This window comes from Calypte anna, chromosome 3 (assembly GCF_003957555.1).
Source record: "Calypte anna isolate BGI_N300 chromosome 3, bCalAnn1_v1.p, whole genome shotgun sequence".
In the NCBI taxonomy this organism is placed as follows: Eukaryota; Metazoa; Chordata; class Aves; order Apodiformes; family Trochilidae; genus Calypte; species Calypte anna.
In genome coordinates this window covers 5,754,703-5,768,986 of record NC_044246.1, presented here as the reverse complement: position 1 = coordinate 5,768,986, position 14,284 = coordinate 5,754,703, and the positions used below count along the sequence as shown (strand labels likewise).

The 14,284-nt window shown below is 44.5% G+C and overlaps 1 protein-coding gene across 2 annotated transcripts in view; it reads right to left on the bottom strand.

Annotated features, from left to right (window-relative positions):
- The window catches only part of SLC35F3 (solute carrier family 35 member F3), a 157,684-nt gene that overhangs the window by 46,316 nt on the left and 97,084 nt on the right, over positions 1 to 14,284 (bottom strand). The window lies entirely within an intron of this gene.

Below are 14,284 nucleotides of genomic sequence, written 5' to 3'. Positions count from 1 at the left end.
CACTAAAACACCAAACACTTCACATGTCCTAATGAACCCCAGCATCCTTCCCATGGACCAAGGGCAGAGCTGGGCACAGCAGAAATGAATCCAGGGCACCAAGTGAGAGCTGAGGAAGGGTTTGTGCCAGTGGCATGGCAGGGAAGAGCCTCCTTTCACTCATAGTTTGCATCTCTGAAACTATTTAGAAAGCAGAGCAAAGATGTTTCTTCTTCTAGAATATAATAGCAGGGTACCCACCATCCCCATCTTCTCTGCAGTTTTTCCCCTGGGAAGCAGAAAACCAGGATTTAACTTCAGAGAACATGACTGAAGCCACTGGGGTGTCTGACATCCCAAGACAAGCTGGTGCTCTGAATCACAACACTGAAGCTGCTTTCTGCTTTCTAAAAGAACTGACCTAAGACAGCAGGTACCATGCCTGGCCCTCTGGCCCAGCAGATCACTGGAAAAGGGGAAAATCACAACCACACCACCTGACCCACCAGACACACAACATAAAAGAATGCAGTGTGTGGTGAACACCCCACAGCAGACACTGGGGAGCATCTTCCCACCCACCCCACTCCCCATCACACCGTGCACGTACACATGAGTCAGCAGCTCCTTTGAGCAGCCTGCATGAACATCACTGCCTTTTAGCTCCATTGCATGACAAATACTCCCTATGAAAGAAAGATAACCTTTACTGCTGTTTTCTCTGTTCCACAGGGATAATGACTTATCCAGGTAGATTAAATTCTGTGTTAAATACACCAGAAGAAATGCACACTTTCAGCAAAAGCCAGTGGTGAAGTATCACTCCTAAAGTGGTCCTAAAGATTGAGGATTACATTTTCTAGGAATGCTCATTCTTTGGATAGATTTACACAGAGTAAAAGCTTATCCTAGGCACGATGGGTTTCAAAAAGGCCCCATATTTTGGGGTAAAAATCCCTGTCCCAGTGGTCAGCAGTTACAAGCTGAGATTTCTCTTAAGTGTTTGGTCAGTGAAACTCCACTGAATCCTCATGATTTCCTCTGCTGTGGAAGGGTTAGATCCAAATGGGCACAGACTTTTCCAGTGGATGTGGCACTGTCCTGGAGAACACCTGGGACATAATCTGTTCCAAGCTAAATTGCCTTTGAAAATAACAGATGCTAGAGATAATATGCATGGCATGTATCTGTGGTCCCATCCTCTCATTTACCATGCCTGCCAGCTGGCATGTATAATACCCAGGGCTGTCCCTTTCCCTGCCCAGTCCCTGTGTCCCCATGGGGACAGTTTTTGTCACCCAAGCTGCAGATGCACAGATGGGATAATATCAAACCCACACACGGATGAGAAGTTCCTCACTCTTTCTAATACTGCTCAAGGACCAGATGGCAACAGAATGCACACGAATTTAAAGATAGCAAAATGGTTTTTCAAAATGGATGAGGCAGGACACTAAAGAATTTTATTTCTGGACATCCTCCTCCAGACTTTTAATGGGTTCCTTCCTTCATCCCTTGCAGCAGACTGCTCTGTATGCTACCATATCCCCCAAAGGAGTAAATCAAGATGCTGAGATTGAGGAAAAATGCCTATCTTGCTCTTACTAAATTTGGCCTTTCATTCTCCCTCTTGTTCATTCCCTTTCCCCTTTCACAAATCCCAACTGGAACCACTCTTCTGCCCTCCCTTTCAGCCAACACCTCTCTTCCAGGGCATTCAGAAGCAATGGAAGGAAATCACCTTCACTGCCACTGCCACTGCCAATCCATGGAGATCTCCAGCCCCAGGCAACACCTCTCCTTCTGTTTTCTCCATTAGGGGTCAGACCCCTCCCATCTGACTTCAGATACCAGTGGTAGGGACATCTAAACCTGAGCTTCCCACTCCACACATGGAGGAAAACAGCCACTGGAAGGCACTGCACAGCCTCCATACGGCAGCAGTGAGGGTTGGGATGCTGCACCCAGCTTCCCCTGGACTTTGGGGGACAGATGGCAACGTGGCAGACAAAGGGCACCTGATCCAGTGACCCAGATGTCTTGCTGGTATGCAAATATGACTGCAAGTCAATTAACTCACTCTAGAAATAGTGGACAGCCCAGCAATCCTGAAATGGCAGTGGGCTGCATGCCAGGATCTCCCCTTGAGCAGTGACATCTCTCAAGGTTACTGCTTCAGGTTGAGAGATTCACTGCTGCAACAGAGTCTTGCTCATGATTAATAGCATGCTAAACTTTGAAACCTTACATAAGTGATCCAAAGGACTGATGGAGCATATATATAATTCTTTAGATGACCAAGGTTGTGGCTAGGACTGGATCCCCTAGACTGCTCTCTGAGAAGTTTAAAAAGCAACTCTGAACCTCATGACTCAACAGGAGGGGCTCCCTGACAGCTTTGTCTGACCCTGTCCTTTATACAGTAAATAATCAAGTGTACTTTGCCATCAAAACTTCTTAAACCACTGCCATCTAATACTGAACTTTGTTAACTCACTGTTTTGTACCAATAAATTGTACTGTTGCTTTTCTTTTAAAATAAAGTGCATCTCTCACTCCATCCACGACACTGTGCCCTTTCTTACTGATTACAGATGCTTGCACTGGGGTAGAGAAAAATCCCAGCAGAGGTAACACCTGTCCAGGTCACTTCAAAAGTGCTTTAAGGCTTAGGACTCCTTCACACAACTAGTTGAAGGTTTTTTTAACTAGCTGGTTAAAAGCTTTCCACAGGACCCCACTGTACCTCAGTGTGATGCTGACAAAACCCCAGGGTGGCATTCATCTTCTGAGTTTGAGACATCTGTTTTGGGGATCTGTGTATCTGAGACTCTCATTTACACTTTCTGCACAGTCAGGAGACAGAAAAAAAAAAAAAGAAAAAAAAAAAGCCATTTCCATAGCACGATTTATCTCCTTCTAAAGCAGACGATTAAACCAAGCCAGATGAATCACCCTCTCCAAGTGCTTGTTTCTCTCCACCAGCTCTAAACAGGCTGGGGAGACAAGCTCAGAAGTAGGAGTCTCTTGTGTAGGTGGCTGAAGCTGGGTGAGATGAGTCCCATCTCTCCACTGCTGCAGTCAGGAGCAAAGAGCAGAAGCCACCCCAGACAAGCACTGGGAGGCTCAGAGCTGGGTCCCACCACACAAACACATTTAGCTGTCACCAATCCACTGCTTTACTTCTTGCCATCATCCAGCCAGGAAATCAGTGAAGGAAATATTACAATACAGGGTGCCTGTGACATCCCTTCAGACACAGAAAGTGACCCTGACAAACTAAGGTCCTGCCTATTAGGGACTAATGTGCCTCAGGATAATGCACAACTCCTCCAGCTTCCCCAGGCTATGAATTGTACCTCAATGTTAGCATATTCTTAAGCTTTTTTTTTTTTATTAAAAAAATATCCTGACCAAAGGAAGAAGCCTCTGTGACAATTACAAATGAGCCATCCTCAAAGCAGTTCCATTTCACCAGCTTCCTCTAAAACTTTGCGTTGCTGCTTGGGTGCTGCACAGAACAAATCTGTGAAGCTTGCAAAAAATTAGACATGCTTGTCATAAAGAGGGGAGAAGGAGCTAAGGAAAATCCTATATGATGGCCCCTGAGCCATGAGTTGGAGCTCCAGAAACCTGGTCACCTGCAGCAGGACCAGAGCTGGGCACTGAACAAGGTGTATTCTCCCAACCTTGCATTCTGTGTGATTTCTTCTTCACCTTGAGATCAGCAGGAGACCATTACTTCCTATGGAATTACTCACCAGTAACAAACAGCCCTAAAACCACAGATGATGACTCTCAGTGGTGGTTTATCTGGACACACTATTTGTCTCAGTAAACTTCCAAACACCTCCAAGTCTTTTTATCCCATCCCTGTCCATCACAGTAGCTATGCATGGCTCAGCTGCCCAGGATTTCAGAGCTAAACTGTTAAAAAGACATTTGAGGCATCACCCTGTGAAGAGAAGATGAAATGCCAAAGCCACAATGTGGTTTACATCTCTAATGGCCACAGTCCTTTGTATTCATTCAGATCCATTGCCCAAGCCACTTTCTTCACACTTGGTCAGGATAAAGAGTAAGGTGTCAAATAAGAGTGGGGGACAAATAAATCTGTCACCTGGCACATCACCCAGGAGCTAAGTGCAGCTTTCTCCTGCCACTGTCACCCGTGACATCTCCTTACACAGGACATTCTGCTAGCTGGTTTTAAGGCACTGTTAATATTTCACTTGGGAAGCCAGTGATCTCCCTGTGGCCTTTCCAAAGCTCCCAGAGCAGTAATTAAAGCATGCACAGCCTAATTTCTGCATTCAGGGACATCCCTTCCTTTTCCAAATCAGCTTTAGCTTTGCCAAAGGTGCTCACACCAGATGTAAACTCCTCCCAACCCCAGCAGAGCTCCTCACATGCCAAAAATTTTCTTCCTGGGCATCCTAAGCACCCCAACTCCTAAGCAGGTTTGTGCCTTGCTTACACCCCCACCTTGGATTCAAAGACACACTTGAGAGATTACACCTCTCATTTTATGAGTAATCTCCAGCAAACCTTCCCATTCTGTATTTGAGGTAGTCTTTGAAACGAGGTCTAGAGCCTCACTTTTTCTCCTCTAGGTAAACCTCTTCACTTCCTATTTTCCTGATAAATAAGGATGTTTTCTATTCTGAGCAGAGCAGCTTTGCTGACACCTGGATTTCCTTTGGAGGAGCTGTGGATTAGAGCATCCTTAGGGCAGCTGGATCCCTGCTCCTTCTAACAGAGAGGGTTGGAGGCTGCTCTGTGCACTGAGCTCCTCAAGAGCAGCCCCAACTCCACCTCTGCTTTTTGAAGGAAAGGGCTCAGCCCCTCAGCTCTAACACAGAGCACTGAGTGATGGAGATGGAGGCATTCTGGCAGGGTGTGAAGCTCAGGATTCTGCTGGGATTTACCCACCAGGCAAAGCAAACCACACATCCTCCAGCCTGACTGGTAGACAGCAACAGGCACATTGATAAAAGAGATGGAGTTTCCCTTTCTAGGTTTTTAAGAGGCTTTCTGACAAAAATCCCCCTCAAATTGGCCTTGTAGGAAGCAGGATTAAATGCAGCAATGGGAGAAGTTGCTGAAGCTCTGCAGGGGTAGGTGAGGCCAGGAGGGATGAGAGGCTACCTGCCTGGGTAAAAAAAAATCAGCAGATGGAGAAATGTGCTGATAAAGAGGTGGAGGTGGGAGTAAACAACCCATATGCTTGGGCTCTGGCCATTGGGATCCTGAGACTTTCACTGGCTGCCCCACAAAAAGGGCAAGTCAGGGGTCAAGAGCAGACAAAAAATTAAAGAGAGAGAGAGAGAGAGAAAACAACTGCCAAAAATTGCTAGTAGAAAACACAGAAAAATTTTTTTGCTTCCTACCATCAGGGGAAAGAAACTGCAGCTGTCAGCACACCCACACTCTGAGGGATGCTTCTCTGGCTAGAAAAACCACCTTCGTAATTGATTCCACTGAGCTGGACCAGGACCAGGCAGACCTTTGGGCAGGCCCCATATGGCAACTCTTCATGTGCCCTGGGAAAAGCAGTGCTGCAATGACTTTGGGGTTCTGCTCATTTCCCTAACTTTCCAACCATGCTTGGTGCTGAAGGTCTAAGAAAGCAATATTACATTTCTTCATGAATGCCAGTTAATGGATCTTAATGGAAAAATTACAAATAAACCTTTGTAAACCCCATAAGCCTTTGTAAAATGAGTTTTAAATGAGAATATTTGGTCAAAACTGCACTGCACGTATGGATTTTTAGACACTATTTGGGAAAGTAAAAGTTCAAAGCACTTTCTTTAAATACTTTGCTTTTACAGTAACAGATAAAAATAATTTCCCTTAATTTGATCATGGAATAGCATGACTAAATTAAGAATAAATCAATACAGCAGACAGTTTTCAAATCCACAGTAGAGGTTATTTTAAAGACCAAAACCAGAGTATTAACCTATTTGGTCAGAAGGTCTGAATTTGCTTGAGGCTACAGAGTTAGGGATTTAGGGATCTGGAAATGGGAAAAATTGCATTCAAAGCAGCCTGAACTCAGCCCCTCTTGATATTGGAATCCATAATATACATTAACTAAATATAAAAAATAAAGTGTTACAATGACTTGCACAGGATAAAGAGGTCTATTGGCTCCCAGGCAACCAAGGTGATTCTCCTGTCCTCTTGACTGTGGAAATCTGTCCCAGACCACTGCTACCACCACCTGCAGAGCTCAACTTGCACCAAATAGACATAAATTTCTTGTAAAAGATACTCCCAAATCCTAAAGTATTACTCACAGATACAGCATTTTCTATCACAAATAGTTATCATATATTAATTCTTGGTTTATCCTCTACTAACTATTATATCTAAACTTACTAAGTGTTGGATTATTTAATTATAATCTGCAGAGATTTGCTGATGACAACTAAATTCTCCTCCTTAGCACACATATGCCTCTCTTCCTCTGCCAAATCCTCCAGCAAGGCTTCCTGCAAAATATAACTTCTAATGCCTGTTAGTGATACAGAAAGAGCTGAAAAATTATCAGCTCCACACTGCAGCAATTTGGACTTCAATCCATTCAATTTCTCTTCAGAGGCCACTGCTTAGAAAGTCATTTTAAGAAGGTCCATTTGAGTGCAGCACTTTTAATAATGATATTCCACTTGGAATTTTGTAGAGTGGGGATTTGTTCCCCTCAATACTGTCCCTTTTGTTATTAATCAGAATGTATGACTGGAGTACAGAATAAAAATGGAAGATACTGAGTGTTTATTACAGTATCAGCATTGTGGTATTGGAGAGTAACAACCATAAAAGGATGTATAGAATAATCCTTATTATGAGGTACCTATTCTTGGGAGAGTGGAAAAAGAGGGTTTTTAATTTGGGTTTGTTTTTTTCTTTTTTCCATTATTTTGCATCTATTCTTTAATAAAAAATGGACCAAAGCTTACAGTGAGTTACCTGGTGAGCTCACTGGGACTTTGGCCATTTATTGCAGAGACCACTGCAAAACTTCCATTAGTACAAAACTAAGTTATGCTGAAAACAGTTTTCTGAGCAAATTTTGATCAGAGACTGTGCAACTTCCACCCTGAACAAAGGTTTGAGAGATGACTCTGTGTTCTGGTGAAAAAAAAATCAGGCTGGATTCTCTGCAGGAACCTCCTGTATTAATTAGCCAGGCAGCTGAGTGCCAAGTGCTTTCCCTGGGTAATGATTTTATCTCCAAGGGAATTCAACTCCTCATATAAACAGCATATTGGTATCAGTCCATATATACAGGTATTTTTATTTAGAAGGAAGTAAATCCATGCTAAGTGTGGAACAGCTAACTGGCTGCATTTTACCACTCCTTTATGGCAGTTTCCAAAGTTCAGAGCCACGTTTTAGACAGAAGGTTTTGCTACAGCCCATTCATTCTGACTCCAATTGATTGTTCTCTAGAAGCCCAAGGGTTAACATGTTGCTGAGCCTCAAATGCAATGGTTTTTTTTGGCTCCTAAATTCAAAACAAGATAGTTGGAGCATTTGTCCTCTGACAACCAATAACCAGATATTTAGAATGGACTTGACATGGACTTGAGCATGGCCACAGTGGTTGGAGTAAAACTCCAGAGAAGTTTCCACATGATTTGCTGCTTGAGGATCTACCAGAACCCCAAAAGATGAGGATGCTTCCTCACCTCTCCCCAGTAAGCTCAGCAAAAGCTGTCCCTCTTTGAAGAAAAAGCTAAGCTTGGCTAGATCCTTGGTGGCACCAAGGCACTCAGTATAATTCTGAGCAAAAATACATCTCATGCAACAATTCAAGTTTGTTTTCTCTCTGATAGTTGCCTCTCCTTTTTTTTTTTTTCAGTGAGAAAGGCTTTTACAGCCTGCTGTTCCTCACTTCTTTCAATCAGCTACAGAAAACAGACTCATGCCCTTTTCAGCCATAAATACAATATTTATGAGACTTACAGGAATTTGAGGTGACTGTGGCACAGGCATTTCTAAATCATACTTCCTTGCTTCTATATTCTTTATGACTGAACTATAAGGCTTTCAGGGCTGGTTGGTTTGGGGTTTTTTGTTTGGTTGGTTTTGTTTTATATTTGAGGTGGGGTTTTGGCCAGAAAAAGAGATACTGGGCAAACAGGGATACCTATTACTTCAGAGTCAACACATAACTTCTGTATAACCAAAGGGTGTTTACTTCCCATGGCAAAATGAAGCCTTCAAGTAGGACTCAACAACTTTCCAGGTTAGGTTCATCTGCATTTTGTCCAGGTAGAGTAAATCCCAGCTCCTGCAATGGGCCAGGGCCCATCAGAGATGGTACTTGGCTGCTCCAATAGATGCTGTCAGGGCACTTGGTGGGCAGCTCTGCCCTAAAAGCAAGGCAGCTCTGCACTGCTCAAAACCACCTTCCTGATGCCTTTGATCTTCTGCTGCAGTGCCTGTCAGCAAACTCAAGGAAGATTACAAAGTAAATCTAGAGTTTTATTGGCCAAATTCCTGCTTCTAGAGGATGCTGCCCAGGTCTGCAGTGGCATCTCACGGTTCGTAAGTAACAAAGATTAACTTGGCTGTGGACTGAAGGCTGGCATTGGTACTCCAGCCAAGTAAAGGGAGCTACTGCATGTGTAACTGAGTGTGCTGAAGTGAGCAGAATGTGCTAGGAAGGCTGCAGCATAAATATAGGAAGCTTATAACTGGGTAATTGCAGGGAAATGCAGTGTTTGAGCTGTCAGACTTCTGTTTCCAAGCACAAGTCTTCTCTGAACTCTGGCTCTTGTACTGAACTGTTTCTATGCTACAAATCCTCCTGTCTATAGAGTTGTCAGCCATTAGGAAAGAGGGATAAAATTCCTGGAAGCCAAGAGGGCAAACTGCTTCCCGGGGTGCATCAAAGGCAGCATCAGCATCACAGAGGGGATCATCCCACTGTATTCAGCCTTGCTGCAGCCTCACCTTGAATTCTGTGTGCAGTTCTGGGCCCCACAGGTTAAGGAGGATGAGGAGGTCCTTGGATGTGTCCAGGAGAGGGCAACAAAGCTGGTGAAAGGGCTGGGAGGAGGGACTAAGGGCTTTGGGCTTGAATAATTTAGAGAAAAGGAGGCTGAGGGGAAACCTCGTTGCTCTCTGCAGCTTCCTGAGGAGGTGATGTGGAGAGGGAGATTCTGAGCTCTCCTCCCTGGCATCCAGTGACAGGATGATGGGAATGGTTCAAAGCTGCACCAGCAGATGTTTAGAAGGGACACAGAAAGCATTTCTTTACCAAGAGGGTGATCAAACACTGGAACAGGCTTCCTGGACAGGAGGTCCATTGCCCAAGCCTGCCAGAGTTTAAGGGGGATTTGGACAATGCCCTTAATAACACATTTTAAATTTTGGTCAAACCTGAAGTGCAGTTGGACTAGGTGATCATTGCAGGTCCCTTCCAGCTAAAACAGGCTATGATCTATGATGATCTTTTACAAGATCTTCTACAAGATTTATAAAATGAAAACAGAAGACAATGAATTACACATTCCGGTGACTTAATATTTGTTTTTTACTAGCTTTTGTTCCAATTTCTCTTAGGAGAAATCTATAATTAAATAGATGGATTAGAAATATGCTTATTTTTTTGAGAACAAATGCCTAAATTGATTCAAGAAGACAGAAAAATGCCCCTCACTTCATTTAGGGATAAGTGAGAAAAATATGATGGCCTGGGATCTACAGAAGGTCTGAGAAGATGACCCTATCATTGCTGTTATACTGAAATTCTGCCACTGTAAATGAAACTATTGCTTGACCATAGTGTGCACCTACTGAATCATTCCAGCCACTAAAGAAAGGAGGCTTGGATAAATCTTTAATAGCTTCTCTTTCTGCTTTGTGATGCATTAAAGCTCCTGCTCTGGCACTGGTTTAGCAACATCAAAATGGTCTCATTTTATTTTTGTATCGTTTGGGGAGAGGACATACAGTTCAGAAGTAATGAGTCACCTCCAAATCTATAGCTTAGGAGTTTGCACAGGCAGGATGGTATACAAAATAACAAGTGGGACATGATCAAAGATGGAAATCCCCAGTGAGTACATCTAGCACAGCTAAGATTGGCTCCTTTTGAGGTTGTTTAAAGCCGGAGAAAGCATGGTGCCATTTGGGAAGGGAGCCAGGTGTTATGCAACAAAAAACTCCTTCCCACCTTTGGAACAAGATCTTGGGTAGGTGCTCAAATAGGCTGCTGTTAAAACAACAGAAAACACTGCACAAGGAACAGCAAAATTGGGCAAAGGTTGACCTGGGGCAAAGCCAGAGTGCAATTACTGCCTACGTGCACTTAGCACTCAGTCCCCACAGTAACCACAGGAGAGGGCACTGCTTTTCCATGGGGGAGTAAATCCCTGTAATAACAGAGCACATGCTGACAGGTACCATGGAGAAGCAAATTTACACCCCCATTCATCCCAGGAGCTGCACACAATTCACCATTTCACCTTCACCCCCCTCCCATCCATCAATCTCAGCTCTGGGCAGGAGCAAGCGAAAGCTGCGACCACAGCTTTGCAGCAAGGACAAGGTGGGTTGGATGGTCACTGCCCTGATCATGAATGTTCCCATCTAGGAGGGGGAAGACAGGCTGATCAAAAGCAAACATTTTACACATTACTCCCTGCAGAAGCCAGCAGGCATTCCTTGCAAAGGCCACCTCAGTGGGGAAGCACTCACAAACCCACAGCCCTGGCTCAGCCCCAGAATCTCTGGCTGCTTCTGTCTTCTGGAGTGCACAAGCACTGCACATTTCTGTAAGGTACAGTTCTCACATTAATAAAAAAAACAAAAAATCAAACAAACAAAAACAAACAAACAAACAAACAAAAACCAAAAACAAAAAAGACCAGTGGGCACAATTCTTGCTTCCAAAAATGCTAAACCCAGGGTGAAATTTTGACAGGGTCTGTCCTAGGGTATAGTCAAAGCACGAACAAGTGCTGCCTGACTACCAAAACCTTTAGCTGCCCCCAGCAGGACATTGCTAACAGTTACACAGCATCTCTCCAGGGACACATGAATGCAGCACCTCAGCTTCTTTCCCAAAAAGCAAGTTTTAGTAGGAACCTGAAGTCACTGACTCCAGTAAAAGAAGTCCCCTCACACCTCTGTTGCACCCGTGCCATCCTGAGGCCAGAAAACCTGCACAGGAAGCTTGGGGTCAATCCCCATCTGTGTAGATTTTTCTTGCCTGCTCTGTGAAAAGATGTGCTGCTTCATTCTGCAGTTTCTTGGCTGCTCCATCTGCACAATGAGGATGTTAAGAGTGGCATCTCTTAAGGAAGCAGAGTGCCACTCGTGGAAGTTTTTGCTTTGCTTGGGATATTCCATTTGTGCTTGCTAAAAAGTGAAAAAGATTTATTATTGAAGTGATTACACTGTGGGTACACTTGTGATGAATTCCCTGCAGGCGTGCTATTATATATTAAAGGCCAAACTAATTTCTCATGTGTACTTATCCAAATTCCCTCCAACTCCAGTCATGCAGACAAGGTCACTCCAGCTGAGCAGGTGGCAGAATCTGGTTCCACAGCAAGTCAGTTTAGACATTTATAAGTGAAAGAAGAGAAGTATCATTTACCTACTAAACAACTCTGAATATCACCAGTCACTCCTCCTGCCAGTGTTGCAATGGAAATGTGCTCTGTGCAATGGAAATACCATTTCCTTGGGATTGGAAGCTTGGGAATAAGCAGCTCTAAGTTCTAAAGGCTAATTAAGAGGAGGACGGTTTTCTGTGGTGATGGTGACTGTCCTGGCAGCTCCTCATCAAAGCTGACATTACCTGTCTCAGGAGGATTCCAAGACACAGAGCATGTCTGGAAGCATTTACCTTCCCAAGGAAGGGAAGTCAGTCCTCAAAGTACACCGTGTTTTCACCTACAAATAGGGTGAAACCAGCCAATTTGGCTGGTCAGAAGAGGAATGGTCCCTGCAGTATGGGTGGAATCTGGTGAGAAAAACAACAGAAAGACAAAGGAGCACATCAGGCACCAAGCCTGCATTACTCAAAATAGGAAGCATGTGCAGTGGTAGCAGGCACAGAAAACACACAGTATGGTTACTGCCTGCCAGAGGGATCCATGGAGATACAGTTGTCCTGAAAAGTGCTGGTACAGCAGGCTCAGAGCATACTGATGATCCAATCTCTGAAATAATTTGGAATGGCAGTCACGCTTCTGAAGGCTCACAAAGTCCTCATCTCCCTTTTAAAGCAAAGAAGCTGCTGCACCACCAGGAAACCAGAGGGAATGCTGGAAGGCTTTACAGCAATGCATATCAATGAAAGGCTCCTCTTGGCTAACTATCCTAGAGTGAAACATGTTCCTGCCAATGATCCTTGAAATGCTTGGATGGTGGTTGATAAAGGAGAAAATAATCATAACTACTAAGCAGAGGAAAGTTTGTGCTGTCTTGCTCTTGAGACTTGGGTTCCCAGAGAACTTTAGGAAGGCAAAATCTTTGCCATGGCAGCTGCACCAAGAGAAGTAGGCAGTCCACATGATGCTCTCTGCTTCACTTTATTTTTGCCTCTAACTACATCTTGGCTTTTTCCTCTAAACACCAGCTGGCAAAATTAGTCAATATTATTCTGAAAGGAAACGTTGTCAATTGATCTGGAAAGAGAAAGCTCTCAAACAAAGCCAGTCTGCTTTGTGAAAAGGAAGCAAACAGCAAAGGAAACTTTTACCTGCCTCTGTACAACCTCTGGGCCCTTTCATACACCATCAAGGCAATTTAGATTTTGCCCCTTATGATAAAGGAAAAAAAAAATCTGAAGTAAAGAAGGAAAAGTCCAATTAGGTCAACCAAGTCCTTGGTGGGTGGTGACAGGGTATCTGAGAGCTGGTATACAGAGCAGACGTGGAAATGCTTGAACAGATTCCATTTTATGGCACAGGAAAAGGCTGCACTGCTTTTGTTTCTATAAAAGGTAGGTAATAAACTGCATTTGGACTGGTAGGAGAGGAATGAGATGACCCACATTTCAAAGCTGGAACCTGGTAGATTATTATTTATGATTCATAAAACATGTGCAGTGCACCAAAAGAGAGAGAGACGTGATGCTTGCCCAGAAGAGCCTCCAACGTGAACCTTTGAGAGCAACACTACGATGCACAAGGCTAACTCTGAGAGCTGTAAGGAAGATCAGGCCTGCTCTTCTTTCCATCAGAAAACTGAGATCCCTTTTCCTATCTCCAGAGCAGGTGGTTTTTATGCTGGGGGAATGCAACAGCTGTATTCTCCATGAACTGAAATAACACTCTCCAGGTACTTCTCATTTTCCACGTTTACTTGCTGATTGTAGTTCCTTTCACCCTCTTGAGCATTTCTGCATTTTTTCACTTTCTCCTCCCCAGACCTATTGCTACCATTTTTTATTTTCCTTTCTTTGTTCCTCTGTTATTCAGTAATACTTTTTTCTTCTTCTCCTTCACGTGCTTTCTATGGAGCCTCACGTTTAGATTTTATCTCTTGTTGTTCAATATTTCATTTTCTTTAGTTGCTCTTCCTCTCTGCCTCATCTCGCTTATCCCTTTCTGCCTCTTTCCATTTCTCTCAGTCAACCTTTTTCCTCTCACCAACCCCATTCTCTCAACCAACTACCACATTCCCCAGTGGATCCTACAAGCCAATGGTTTCCTCTTTCCCCTTTCTTCAGGAACTGGGTTCCCTATCCACTCCTCATCTGAAGTCCTCTTCCTGACCTGCACCCTCCTTCTTTTCCTCCTGCCTCTGCATCACCCCCTCTTTCTATCTCATCTCTGCCTCTCTAGGACATGGCCTACAGGTTTTTACCCCAGATCACAGCTCCTCACCCTACACCTCCCCATCCAGAACTTCAGAGCTCTCTGGGAACACCACTGCCCTTTTCAAGCTCCCTGTCCATTGTCCCAGAAATCTCCAAAGGTCCCCATGGAGCTCTGGCCACAGAGCCCCAACCCCACCTCTACCACACATCTGGGCTAGCAACCAGAGGTGAGGACATAGGGTTTGGCAGTGTCCTTTCCATCGGGGGACAAATTTATCCAGCATCCTCCTTCCCATCTGCCAGGAGGGGTCCCGCCTGGCAAGTATTTGCCCAGAGGGCTGGAGGCTTCTCTTGAACACCGAGAGAAGCTCCAGCCGAGGAGCTTAGCCTCTGGAGTGTGGGGAAGAAAAGAGCCGGAGCAGAGCAGAGCAGGAGAGAGGTAGAAGCATCAGCGATGCTCGTCGGCGGGGGGGATGCGCGACCCGTGGGCGAGCGGCGAGGGACCCCGCC